We start from the raw sequence: 14,695 nt of genomic DNA, 5'->3' as shown, positions 1-14,695 counted from the left end.
TCTCTCTCAAGCTCCCTCCCTCTCCATTGTTGCAGAAACTCTATCCCTCTTTAGTCTACTCTAGGTTCAGGAAGCCTATTCTCAAACTCTAGCCCTCTTTTAAGCTTTCCATTGCTGTACTGAAAACCTTGAACTTTCTCTCCTCTCCACTCCTCTGTTGTAAAACAAGCTTTTCTTTTTCCTTCTTCTCTTTTCTTACCACCATGGCCTCTTCCAGTAATGTGAGAAGACCTAGGGAGAAGGTGGAAGAGCTTGTGCTGCATAACACAAGAAATGAGAATGGAGTTTGGGATCCAACAAGATTCAGGGTTGGGGCTTAGGTCTACATGCAACCAAGCTCTAAGGGACCACATCAAGTGCGTCAAATTGGGGAATATGCTACATCATTGGAAGGGGCAGCTATAAGGCTTCAAGCATACTAAGAAGGAAGGACTGGTTGCCATAGTGCAACATGTGTATACCCTTGGAGACCTGTACATTCAAGGCCAACGACCAATCTAATTATGTTGAGGAACAACCACTCCAAAGCCTCACTGGAGTTTTCTGTGCTATACATGCATCCATTGGAGAGGTAATGTTTGTATCTCAAAGCCCAAGTGATCTTGTACAGAACAATATCTTTTTCTTTTCTCACTCATATTTTGTAGATAAAAAACCAGGTTTATTTGGCAAGCTAGAAGAGATCCCCAACCGCCCTCTTAAATCCCGAATGGCCCAAACCTGATGCTTGGACCATCTTATGCTTAAAGTTTAAGATGGTAAGTGATATTAAGACATCACTCAAGTTTTCAAAGGCATCTAGGTCAGTAGGGCTAAATTGGTTTTCTCCTTTACATGTTTTTGTGCACATGTTCAATTCCATGCCAATGCACCAAACAAAAACAATGTATATTTGTAAGGAGGTACGGTCTGACCTTATTCAAGGATTACTAGGAGAGGGTTGGGAGGTTAATGAGGGGTCACATCAAGGTGATGTGTACAAGTGCAATGTAGTAGATTCTACAGTGTCTTTCAGGTTCTTGAAGGCACGCTCTATTTTGTACATGCGTGTGCACTACCAAAGATGGATGCAAAAGCACGGGACATGGATCCCACTTCAAGCGTCAGAAGAAGAAATTATGTCTATTGAGGTAGCTGTGATGATAGTCAACAAGGAGATGGAGATCAACATGAAGTAAATGTCACAAAAGGGGCAAAAAATGAAGACATTATAACAATTTTAGATTAGATGACATGCTTGTAATTTTGTAGCAAGCTCTTTTTTAACCAATCTTTATTTAATTGAAATCTTAATATTTTTACAAACTGTAATTTTTTTGTCCTAGCGATCTAGTGTGAAAAGACCAAACTTTAAATTTTAACTATAAATAGCCAAAGGTGCCTTCTTTCTCATTTTCACGCGATAGAAACCAAGCACGAGCTCACACTATCTCTTTGGATTCACATGGCTACCCACTTTGACAACTTCTGTGAGTTCCTCTACTCCACCAAGAGTGAGCTCTTTGTCATGTTCTCTCGTGAAGTCAACTTTGAAAAGTTGCTCACCCTTGCGTCCCAACAATATGAGACGCAGATTGCATACATGGAGCAATACTTGGCTCCCCACTCCATCTCCTTTCCCCATTGCCCCTCCAATGATCGATGGGTGCCTGTTGAGCTGCTAAGTACATTCAACAATATGCCCGCCCCTACATCTAGCGCCTTGAATGCTTTATCGGCATCTACATCCTCGCAGGAGCTTATTGTACCTTCAATAAGCAGGAGGTGAAGAGGTTAGGGAAGGGCAATTTAGGAACTAGGTTCCTCTCGTGGCTCGCCACTTTTGCATTCCTCATCAACGATGAGGATTCGGATGAGGAGGTAGAGATGCCTGCATTGCAGTTGGTAGGGTATTTGAGGGATGACAAGGAAGTGAAGGCAGTAGGAAAACGAGTTTCTAGAGGGTGCACAATCTGCAACTGAATAGTCCACTGTAGTAGAAGATGCGGGGCCATCTTCCCCACACGAGGAGAGCAAGGTGCTGCTAGAGCTTGAGATCAATCTCTCGAGCACCATTGTGGTGGAAGGTGAAGAATACTTATTTCTTCATGACCTTGAAAAGGCAGCTGGCTTGAGAATGGATGAATGCTTGGGCATTATATGCATGCGATGTGAGGTGGACCTTGATACGTCCAACCTCGGTCCTCACCTAGATAGTGCTATATTACCCCTTGGAGAATCTATCGCAGAGACAGCTGCTTTGGTCAAGGAAACTGTGGTTAAGACCGCGGAGCAAGCCCTAGTTCCAGAGGAGGAATTCACAACCTTACAAGATAAACTAGAGGCTAAAAAGAATACCCTTGCTGTTGCTGGAGTGATGGAGGAGACCAAAGCACCAAAATAGGATGAGGCTAAGTCCTCGATTGACCTCTCCGCCCCCACGAGCACTTTGGCAAAAGAAGACATTGAGCAAGAGGTAATAATCGACCTTTTACAACCTAGAAACATTTGTAATTATGTATAGGAAAATATTTTGATTTTTCCTTTGATTGCAGAGGGTGGTTGAAATTGACGCATTTGCTGGGAGAGGCGGCGACAGCAGAGACCAGGCCAAGGTCCATGGACATGATGCTACGTTGGCGCACTATCTTGGTCGACTTCCTGTGGATGGCATCGCCATTATCCACAGGGACTACACCCCTCAATCTGCCTTCACTCTCTTCTTTTTGAAAGCCATCTCTAAGGTGCTCTCTATAGCCTCTATGGCATAGAGCACCAAATGTATAGTTCTGATTAAAAAATCCCTTGCCTTCGATGTTTTTTTGTTCTGGATTCAGGGGTTAGCTTCTTGCTTGTATAGGTATAGCCAAAAGCATAGGCATAGAGGATCCTCAAGAAATAGCCCAATCACTCCTTGAGCACACTCTGCCCAATAACAAGAGAAGGAAGCTCAATATTGTAAGAGCTTTTGACGTGGTGATGTGCTGGTGTCCTTACGTGGGTGTCTACGTAGATCTTGAGCTCAAGCTCTCTAAAAAAGTGAAATGAAAATGAAGTGAGAGAAGGAACTATTAATAGTTTTTTTAAAGGGAAAAAAAACCTAACTAAACTTATTTTCTTAGCCTTATTACATCTAGATTTATGCTGGTGCGTGCACAACCCAACGCCTCCCTTGTCTCCTCATTCGTGCACACCAAGCACCATGCCTATAGGAAGCATTGGTCTGAACCATTCAAGTCGAGCATGACTTTTTACAGCTTTGCGTGCCTCTTGCGCAAGGAATACGAATGTGTAAATCAACCTTCCATTTTCTAGCTTCACAAGGGGCTACACACACAGCTTGCAAAGGCTCCATAGCTAAGCAAAGGAAGAAGCTAAAGCAGAGAGATCCTCATATAGGGAGGGAGAGAGAGAGAGAGAGAGAGAGAGAGAGAGAGAGAGAGAGAGAGACTGTTAAAACTTTGCTATTGCACGTTTAACACAAATCTGTTTTTCTAAGTAAAAAATGATATTTTTGATATACAAATATAATAACATGGATTTTTTCATCAATAAATTACATTTATGAGAAAAATTAAAAAATAATAATTTTTAGGGTCCCCACAATTTCGGGATCTCATGGATGTAGTGGTTCCTAACAGTTAGTTATGTTTATGGGGTTGTGGGGACCTGACAGTTAGTTATGGATGTACTGGCTCCTGATAGGCTTCTGACGTGACCCTTGAATTACAAGCTTTTTGGAGGGAAAAATTATTTTCATCATACATATTGGTTGGGTGGTGTTTTTTCCACCTCAAAATGTAAAAAAATAAAAAATAAAAAATTTTCACTTTTTAGGGCCCACCTAAATACGAGAATGTTTTGCTGATATGGAAGGGAGATATGGTGGGAGTTAATGAGAAATGAGATTTCAAACTGACAAGAAAGATTCAATTTGTAGAGAGTGAAGATAAAAAAAATTCAAAAAGTAAGAGAGAAAGTATGAGAAAAGTCAAAAAGTAAGAGAGAGAGTATGAGAATATTCCCTTTATAAAGTGAATCTAGGGGGTATGGCTGATGTGGCAAGGCAAAAAATAGGGGTTATCATAGCCTTTCTCTCCCTTAAGCTCAGCTTTTTAAGCTTTAAACCCTTAAAATTAGGAATCCTTAGGAGGCCCTTTTTGGGTCCAAAAAATTCCTAATGGTTGCAACTAGATCAGTTGCATGTGGTTGGTCCGCTTCTAGGATTTGATCAATTTAGATGGATTACTACTACTGATTGATGAGGAGGCAAATATCATGTGCAATGCATGTGCATGTGGTTGGTCAGCTTCTAGGATTTGATCAATTTAGATAGATTACTACTGATTGATGAGGAGGCAAATATCATGTGCAATGCATGTGCGAGTAAAAGGGTTCCTAATGCATGTGCTTGAGGGATGCAAGTGCCTATACGCTCCACATAAAAGACCATCATGTTGTCCACATAAAAGACCATCATGTTGTCCAAGGGAAGTATATGACAATGGTTATCCAGGCATTGGGTCATACCTTGGCCTAGTGTTGCCACCTCCAAGATCCCCCCATGTAGGAATAATAATGTTCCTCCTCAAATCAGCAGGAACCTTCTGTAGCCTCTTCTTTGGCCCCACCATCCATTGATCTACATTACCTCTATCCCTAATGTGTGCCAACACTAAATCTCAAGCCATAGAGGCCACCTAGCTCCATCATAACTATGGGCAAAGTCCATTGCCATGCCTCAACAATCCTCTAATCTTAACTCCCTAAGAAAATGTCAAAGAAAGCAACAAAGAGAGTCGAGAAAGTAACTGAGTTGGAGAAATCTTCAAGTTAAGAGTACACACATAGGGGCATAACTTCTGTCCATTGCCCCATCACCTATATATTTCACTACGTGCATCATTTTTTTTTTATATCTCATATCTCACGACATACACACAAATACATGCACCTGCAATTAACCTTGCCAATGCCAACCCTCTAGGTATATCTTTGGATGGGGGGACCATGGTGGGTGCAAGCTTAGTGGCCCATGGTGCCAACCTTGTTGGATGAGGGCGAAGATGCTCTACACACTCACACAGACACACACGCACACATCGTGATAGACAAGCTCAGTGAGCAAGAGCGATGAAGCTCGATGCTAGAAAGTACTCGATGATAATGATATGAAATGAGTGGACTACAAGAGTACTATAGCCCTTGCCCTAGGGCTGATGTGGCTAACACACAAGAGTGTGTTCACACGGGAAAAAAAACCCTTGCCAGCACAAGGTCAAAAGTGCCCGTGTGTAGGGTTCTTCACACTAGGGACTTCTAGGCTAACAAACCCCCTTGAAGTGAATGGTGTGAACGTGTACATGTTGTAGTAGAAACTTTGTAAACCCATCTACCACATTGGCTTGTGTAGGCACATAAATCAAGGCAAAGTGGTGGTAGAAGATGGTTGTCTAATACCAAGATCTGCCAATTGATAGACAAAGCCATACTTATTCGTGAGAATAGGTGTGAATGCTACTATACTGAGATTCACATGGAGTGTCTTCTATCGGTGGAAACAATTACCACTGATTGACACCTTAGAGCTAGATCATCATGCGCAATAGCTATCAGTGGAGGCGGCAAGCATGAAGAAAACACATTTCTACTTTACTACATGACAATGCCGAAGTTGGGGCAATGCTAAAATCCGCTTAACTGTGACGCTTAACTGTGACATTGCATACTGAATTTCAAGACGGGGACTGTATATGTAATAAGGCAACTGAATGGTTGATCAATCATCAAGTACAATTGAAGCTGAAGCTGAAGCTGAATGCTAAATGTTCAAGTGTTGACTGAGAAAAGCCGAAGGCTGGTCTGCTGACTAGGCCAAGCCTAATGGACACAGCTTAATGGTGGCTAGCTAGGAAGAATCAACGGACACATAAGTCCAATGCCAAAGGGAGTGTTGAATGGCTGACCATGCAGAATTGACGGACTCAGAAGTCCAATGCCAAAAGCTAAATGCTAGTATTCACACAACATCAACAATAGCATAAACAACAAAACTCGATGAATACCGAAATCCAATGCCGAGAGCTTCTAAAAGCTTGAGTTGAGTGTAGTGCTAGTGTGTGGGGTTGGCTAGAATATACGACAGCATAGAGAAAAGTTAACCAATGTACACAGTAGGCAAAAACCCTAGATCTATGTAAAGTTAGAAGTGCAAGAGCTTACCCAGGCTTGTGGCGAGGCGGCGAAGATGAATGGATATACAACGACATAGATGTAAAACAGCGGCAATTTACACCAAGCTTCACCACTTCAGAGACTAGTGAGACGAGGAGCTAATGGCTCTGTGGCCAAGCTCTGAAAAGCCAATAGGTGGCCATGCCAAACGAGGAGAGCATCAAGGCCAATGGCAAGAAGTCGAGGCAAGAGGAGGCGTGAATGTCGATGGTAGGTGCCAACAGTCAAGTGCGTGCAAGCTCAAAAACTAAGACACTGGAACTGAAGCAAACCTTAGCTATGATACCAATGTTGGATGAGGAAGAAAATGCTCTGCACACTCACATACACACACATACACACACAGTGACAGACAAGCTCACTGAGTGAGAGAGACGAAGCTCGATGTGCTGGAAAGTACTAGATGATAATGATATGAAATGAGTGGAGTAAAAGAGTACTATAGCCCTTGTCCTAGGACTGATGTGGCTAACACACGAGTGTGTTCACATGGGGGAAAAACCCTCACTCTAGCATAAGGTGAAAAGTGCCCGTGTGTAGGGTTGTTCACACTAGAAACTTCCAGGTTAACAAACCCATCACTTGGAGAACCCTCGACCTTGCAAGTACCTCCAAAGAGCTTCAATGCATGTAACCTCTACGTCGAGTCTAATTCAACCAACATAACCTCGCCCTAGCCGCCAACATGTTAATCATGACGAAGCCTAATCTCTAGGCATCCCGCTATGAGCTCGAGGTATAAGATCATGACAATCATCTATCCATGCAAATCATTCCATGTTGTTCCGGCCAATCGGACCTCTTCTACTACTACATAATTTTGAAGGGTCCTAGAATTTTCTATAACAAAAGGCCTCACATGAAGATCTTCTACATCACCTATACCTTTAATGCCACCTCGATAAGATGCCTACCACCATGGCTACCCAAAGTTGATCCCCAATATGCCCTACATTTGGTTGTGGAGGATTGGTCCCAAACTATACCTCTTAACCTCACACGCTAACTTCACGACATATCCTAGACCATTTCCACCTTTCCAGCCCAAAAATAACTTCACCAAATCGATTGGGTAACATGAGGACATCACCATTAGGAAGGGTGATATGTCAACTCTGTAGGTTAACATGGTTTTACCCACTCGACCTATCGTAAGGTGCTTTGTCCTCTTACCCGCTTGAATGGCCACTTGTCTTTTGTAAGACGGTGATGGAACATAGAAATCATCCTTACCTTGTGCTTAACATCAAATAGGGAAAGTCTAAGGACTTCATGTACATACTTGCTTAAGACTAGTAATAGAGGTGGACCATTTTTAAGTTTGGTCGGCTTAGTGTGAAAACTAGTCATTTGTATATAAGTCATTTTTTTACAATAAGCTATACACAATCATTCCCTTGCAATAGAATACTTGTGAGCTCTTCTCTTCTCTACCCTTGCTTTCTTGTATGCTATTGGATTCATGCATGCTAGATGGATGCTTGCGTGGTTTCCCTCTTCCATTACCCACCTTTGTGAGAGAGAACCACTCACGAAGGACCATCTATTTGGCTCCATCTAGGTGAAGAGAGCTCTCCGTTCACCACATGGACAAGGAGCATTCTGATGTGATAGTGGAGTGAGAATGCAATGACGATGAGCTAGCGCACCCACATAGGGAAGTTACAATTATAGCCCTAAGGCAAGACCTAATGGCAGCAAGGCTAAGGTAAGCTCTTGGCTTCAACACTAGCCAACCTTTTCATTTTTTTTGTTTCATTATTTGCACATGTTGATTCTTGAGAATTTTCATTGGATATCATCCAACATCATTACGTTCTTCATATTTTTATATATCTTTAGGTGTTATATATACAATGTAGCCCATGGAAACCCATCATTACTTTCTTCATATTTTTATATATCTTTATGCGTTATATCTACAATGTAGCCCATGGAAACCTCTTTTAGAAATTCCAAATCCCCTCTCTCTTCTACTCCCTTTTTAATTGCTCATCTTGAGGATTAATGATTTGACTTTTTTGCTATCTAGCATACTCCTTATATTGTTCATGGATTGAATTCACATACATTATCTTAATATTTCCAATATAATCATCTTTGTCCTGTAATAAGTTGGCAAACCATCAAGCCATTTTATTTTATGATTGATCCTCCTTGATTAGATACACATCTTGTATCTGCTCAATTGCCACACTTTCTGGTGCATTAGCCAACTTTGGCATTTGGCAATTCCATACCCAAATTTCTCATGTAGCCCACATACTATTGGAAGGTGTAGATGAAGTCCATGAGTTTAGTGGATTGGTGATCCACATGTGCAACAAAAGCTCTTATACTTAGTGTAGGTTTGAACTCCTCCAAGAATATTGGCACCATGGTGTCCCAACTTCTGATTGAGCAACCACACCTTTGTTGCCATATAAAGGGAGAACAAAGCTAACTTTCACATTGGGATCTCAAAATTCCCACAATGTACAAGTGTAAGGATAGTGTAAATGGGTTTTTGGGTCTTGGCAAAACATAGGTAGTCGCAATCTACAATCCCTAGGAATACGCACCACTGGGTGCCATTGTTACTAAGGTGTCAAGGTGACTACCATCCTTCTTCTCCAAATGGTACTTTGAAAAGCATCATTGACAAAAGTGTTACTAAAATAATAAGTGTCAAGTTGACTACCATCATTCTTCTCCTAGCATTGTTACTAGGGTGTCAAGTTGCCCACCATCCTACTTTGAAAAGTATCATTGTTAAAAGTGTTACTAAAATGTCAAGTTGACTACCATCCTTCCGTAGGTCTATCATGAAGCATGTCAAATGGCCTCTTGCTAGCTCCTCTTTGCCTCTTAGAGCCTCCTTGTGATGACCCTTTTCATGGGTTTACCCTTGCTCTTTGTGTGATGGCCCTTTCTATGGATCTAGCTTGAAGCATGCCAAATGGCCTCTTTCTAGCTCCTCTTTGCCTCTTAGAGGCTCCATGTCCCTTTCCGTGGGTTTACCCTTGCTCTTTGGTGTGATGATCCTCTCTATGGGTTTAACCTTGCTCTTTGGTGCGAGCAAGCATCGTGGTCTCCTCTTTCCCTTTCATTTCCCCTATTTCTTGTAGGAAAGAGCCGTCTTTTTTTCCCCTATTTTATCACATTTCAGTCAGATCGATGTGCGTACGTAATAAGATTTACGGGCTGGTGTGCGTACTGATCGGAACGTGGACGCGTGCGGCGTGGGCGTCTGGGTGCCAGGTGGTCCGTGGTCGCGACTCTGCACGGGTGCCAGGTGGTTCAACACGTACCATTGGGCTGGAGACTCGAGACTCCATGCGGGGCGTACCAATGGCTGCTAAATCGGCACGTGTGGGTGCCGACCCGTGCGTACGGCTGATCATATCGACATGCGTAGCTCTGGCCAATGGCGAGCCAGTTGCTGCCATACCGCGGCATTTTGCAGCATCGCTAGTCTCCAGGTGTCCACGTGGGTGCCAGGTGGACCCGTTTGCTGCCAAATGGTCCGGGCTTTCTTCCGACATGGTGGGCCGTTGTGCAACTCCGTCCCTCGCTGCGGCTCCGTCAGTCCCTACTGACGACCACCGTTTACCCCCCCCATTTGACCATTAGTTGTTGCTACCTTTTCTTTCTTGTTCAGCTGCTTTCCTTTCCTTCCCTTTCAAGGTTTTATAACAATGTTCCAGAAATTATTTTTACCAAGCATCACATCAATCCTTTTCTTCACCACATTGTAATTTTGAACAATCAGTTTCTTCATTATAATTAACTCTTGATGTTTTTGAGGAGGAATATATAGAGGCATGTTCTAAAGCCACATCAAAGGGTGAGAAGCAATAGCAAATAATAGAGGGGCAAGTGGACAGCCCTATCTAACTGACTTGTTTATTCAAATCCCCCAACCACCCTCCCATTCAGCAATAACTTGGAGTTTCCTCCCAAAGTAAGGATATGTATACAAGAGGCTATTCTGAATCCAAACCCCATTTTTTCCATTACTCTAGCCACAAATGACTTGTTTACCCTTTCATAAGCCTTCTCCAAATCAAGTTTGTAGAAGGATGCATTTTTGCTTAGTTCTCAGAGCCAAATCTCTCCCCAACATAGTAGCATAGATATTGTCATGTATAGACCTTCCTTTAATAAAGCCATTTTGTTTCTTAGATATGATCTCTTGAAGAGCAGGAGTAATCCTGATGGCAATGATTTTAGCCAAAATTTTGTATATAATAGTCTCAGCAATGTAATAGGCCTCCAATGATTAAATCTATCATAGGCATTCTATTTAGGGATGAGTTTCACCAACCCTTCCTTTAAATCCTATCCAAATTACCTACCCTTGAATGCTTCTCTGCAAATTTTCCATACAAATTCCTTTAATGATAGCCAGAATGCAATGAAAAACTTAACAAATAGTCCATCCCATCCAGGTGGTTTCTCTCTTCCCAACTTTAGAAGGGCATCCCAGCATTCATCTAACTCAATATTTCTCTCAACCATTTGGCCATATTAGGATCCAATCTCTTGCTGATTTTCTCTAGAAATTTGGCCTCAGCTTGGAACCTTTTGGTTGAATAATCTTCTTTGAGACTAAGGGTTGACCCCAAAAACTTGACCCATTTTTTAGCTATTAGCCTCATCATCTCTATCTCCATTGGGTCTTAACTTTGAGCCGTTAAATGCAACTTCCCATTGTGGGTGCACTATCTCACGTCCTCACTCCGTTATCACACCGAGAATGCCCTAAAGGAGTGAAGGGAGAGCTCTGAATGCTTAGATGGAGGCAAGAAGAGAGGTCCTTCACGATGGTTCTCTCTCACAAAAGGGAGGGGGGAAGAAGAAGCTAATCAAAGAGGGAAACCTACAATCAAACCTATTCAAGCATGCATCCATCTAGCAAGCATGAATTCAAAAGCATAAAAGAAAGCAAGAAAAGGGAATGATTATGTCTTGCTTATTGTCAAAAATGACTTATATACAAGTGACTAGATTTTACATTAGGCTAACCAAACTTAAAAATGACACGTATACAAGTGACTAGCTTTTACGTTAGGCTGGCCAAACTTAAAAAATGGTATAGCCTCTATACTAGTCTTAAGAAACTATGTACACTAACTCCATAGACTTATTTGATATTAAGCTCTTGGTAAGGCTTCTTTATATGTTCCAACGCCGTCTTACAAAAGTTAAGCTGTTCATGTGGGTAAGATGGCAAAGCACCTTATGGGTGGTAGGTCGGTCGAGTGGGTGAAACTATGTTAACCTACATAGTGGGCTTAATAGATCACCCTTACTAATGGTGGCCACGTCCTTATGTCACCTAAATCGATGGTGAATCTACTAGTGGTGGGAAGTGGATAGTCCAAAAGATACACCATGGAGTTGGTGTGGCCGAGGTTAAGTGGTTAGTTCGGGACTAACAGGGCAAAGTGATGGGAATCTTTAGGTAGCCTTGATGGCAAAAGAATATTCTCGAGGCATCATGGAAAGTGATAGGCAATAAAGAGGTTCTTCATGCTAATTGTGGAAGTGGCGTGGACCTTCAACATAAGGTAGTTAGAAGAAGCAGTTCACATCCTGCGTTTAGCAAATAAGTGCCAAGATGAGGTTTTGTTGGTGCTGAATTAGAGTCAAAGCAAAGGATATAGGCATAGAAGTGTGTTGGAGGTACTTGTAAGGTTGAGGGTTCTCCAAGCTCTTACCGTGGGCCAAGCTTGCACTCGTCATGGTCTCCCCATCCAGAGATATACCTCGAGGGTTGGCATTGATGAGGTTGGTTGAAGGTGCATATGTGTGTGTGTGTGTGTGTGTGTGTGCGCGCGCGCCATGAGATGTGAGATGTGAAAAACTTTTGATGCCCATAATGAAATATGCAGGTGACGTGCATGGGAAGTGGGAGAAAGGTGTGCCTGTGTGTGTGCACTTCTCCAAACAAAGAATTCTCCAATTTAACTGCTTTCTTTGACTCTCTTTGTTGCTCTTTTTGACATTTACTTGACATCCCTTTTCTTAGGGAGTCAAGATCATTAGCTTACAGCAGATACATGACAATGGACTTATACATGCCCACAGTTGTGCCACAAAAGAGCTAGGAAACCTTTGTGGCTCTCCAAGGATTTGGCATTGTCAGTCTCTTAGGATAGAGGTTGAAGGGGGGGAGAGGGGTTTCAAATCAGTGGCGTGGCTGGGAAATAGAGCAAGTTCCTCCTATGTTGAGGAAGATCCAAGCGATGGGTCGTACCGTGGGCGAGGCTTGCACCCCATCCATAAATGTACCCGATGATGAGGCTCAAATGCAGGTTCATGAAAGAATAGTGCGTATGTGTGCAGAGCCAGTGGATATATTGCAGGTGGCATGTGCATGGGCATCGGAAAAAAGGTGGGCCCATGTAGAAGCTTCTTTTAATGAAAACTCCAACATTCTATTTCTATATGACTTTTCACTCTGCTTTCTTCGACTCTTTACATATGGTTTGAGATAGGGAATTGGTGGTTGATGTGTAATGAGGGGAGCCAAAAGGCAGGTGTGGCTGCAGTTAGGTTATCCTTCAGAATGGAAGAATTTAAGACACCTAGTTTTGCAAGGACATTCATAAGCTTTGAACTATTGGTGGCTTCTCGGACATGGCCGAATGGATCAGGGTGCTTCTTAAGCCTTATTTTGAAATGTTGGTGGCTTTATGGTCCACTTACTACTAGAAGCACGACGATGTTAGAAGATGGAAGGGAAGCATGGGGGTGAAACTTGGAATCATCAGACATTGTCGACCTTAGACATGTGGCGTGTTGCTGCTATGACCTTCTGGGCATCTGTACCTTTCTTGTTTAGCACGGATGTGGGCAAGTTGTGTGTCATGGAGGGAGATGCAGAACATGGTGGATTGATTCACCGCTTCTGTGAAGATCATTCTTTAGGTGTGAGGGCTCCATAGAGACTACAATCGGGATGCCCATTTGATTGGGTACGATGGACCCGATGGCATCCTCACAAATTCCTATCATGCCATGCAAAAATGGTAGGCTAGGAGCCCTTGTGAGTGTGCAGACATCGAAATTGTGTCATGGATGGAAAGAGGGTTCGATTGAGCAAGAACAAGACTTGATGATTAAGACGAGACTCCGTGAGGCACCTATTTTTGGCCCACTTCACAAGGCTGGAGAGGGAGGTCAGTGGTGGTAGGGAAGTGGGTGATGCGTGGCCCTCTACTGCATTATAAGCAGCGGAGTTTGAGGTGGAAGGAATATTAAGGCCCATGTATTCTTGGAGAGAGTCTTGGGTTTCCATGAATTGGTAAATTTTTTCCTTGCCCTTTGAGTGGTTTGCATCAAGGGTTACTATGTTGCTGGGAATCTTGAGTTGCCAATTGCCATCGCTCCTTCTAGTGCTTTTTGTTGTGCTTGAAGAGGTTGGGGGAACCGATTGTGTGACCTTAGGGACCTAAATGTTTCTCTTCCCTTCATAATACCCTTGGGCCACGAGAAGCATGTCAAGCACCCACCATCTTTGTGTAGCACATTGTCATGGATCGGATTCTCCGATGAGGCGGCGTGCAAGAGTTGCCACTGCCCAACATAGTAGCCATGGGCCTCCAACAACTCTTTTTTGACAAACCATGTTTTTGGTTTGGGTTGGAGATTTGGTGTTCTAGTACATGGTTTGGCCGCCATTGGTGGTGTGGCTTGGACTAGTGTATGCGAAACCTTCTGCTTGGATACCCAAATTTTCCATTGCCCCTCATAGTAACCTTGTTTGGAGCAATACTTTTACTACCCACCACTTGTTGCCTTTTTCATGGAAACATTGGTTCGGGTGGGGACGGATATGTTATCTAGTTTCTACAAGTTTATAGTTTCTACAAGTTTAGATATGTTAGTGATGTTAGTTGCATTAGTTTTTGGAGAGGCCACTTATGTCGAGGGAGTACTCGATGACGAAGGTGTATCTTACATAGGTGAAGCATTTATGGAGGCTTGGTTACTCACCCCTACAAGGATAGGAGAGCCCTCTTTTTGTGCGGCTTGACTGGGGTTGCACAGGCCTTTAGCTACTTAATCCAATAGCCTGTGGGTGGGTAGTGAGATGATAAATCACGCTTGAGTGGCACGAGCCACCGCACCAACAAAGTCAATGCCCCACTTTTCAAATGGTTGAAGAGACACTATAAGGTGCAGTGACATTTTATCACAGTTGTTGTGAACACTAGTGAATCACTGACATTCGTCTCACAACCCTTTTACAAATTTGGTTGTATCTCCAAACAAAGTGCGCCACCACAAGCCTTCCAGTAGTAATTTTTTGGTGGTGATGTGTCCGCGGAGAAATGTCCTCTAGCTACCTTGGAGTGGGCTTTCTCAAGGATGTTAATATATCAAAATTCTTGAGGACAGTGTCCAATTTGTACAATTGTCTAGATATCGATTGGAAAGGGGCTACCTTTTTGATAAGGCATCAGGCTCTGTCACATTGACGGGTCTCTCTTGG

Source organism: Cibotium barometz, chromosome 59, assembly GCF_041138505.1.
Source record: "Cibotium barometz isolate CiBa-2024 chromosome 59, ASM4113850v1, whole genome shotgun sequence".
Taxonomy (NCBI): Eukaryota; Viridiplantae; Streptophyta; class Polypodiopsida; order Cyatheales; family Cibotiaceae; genus Cibotium; species Cibotium barometz.
Note: the sequence above shows the minus strand (reverse complement) of the source record.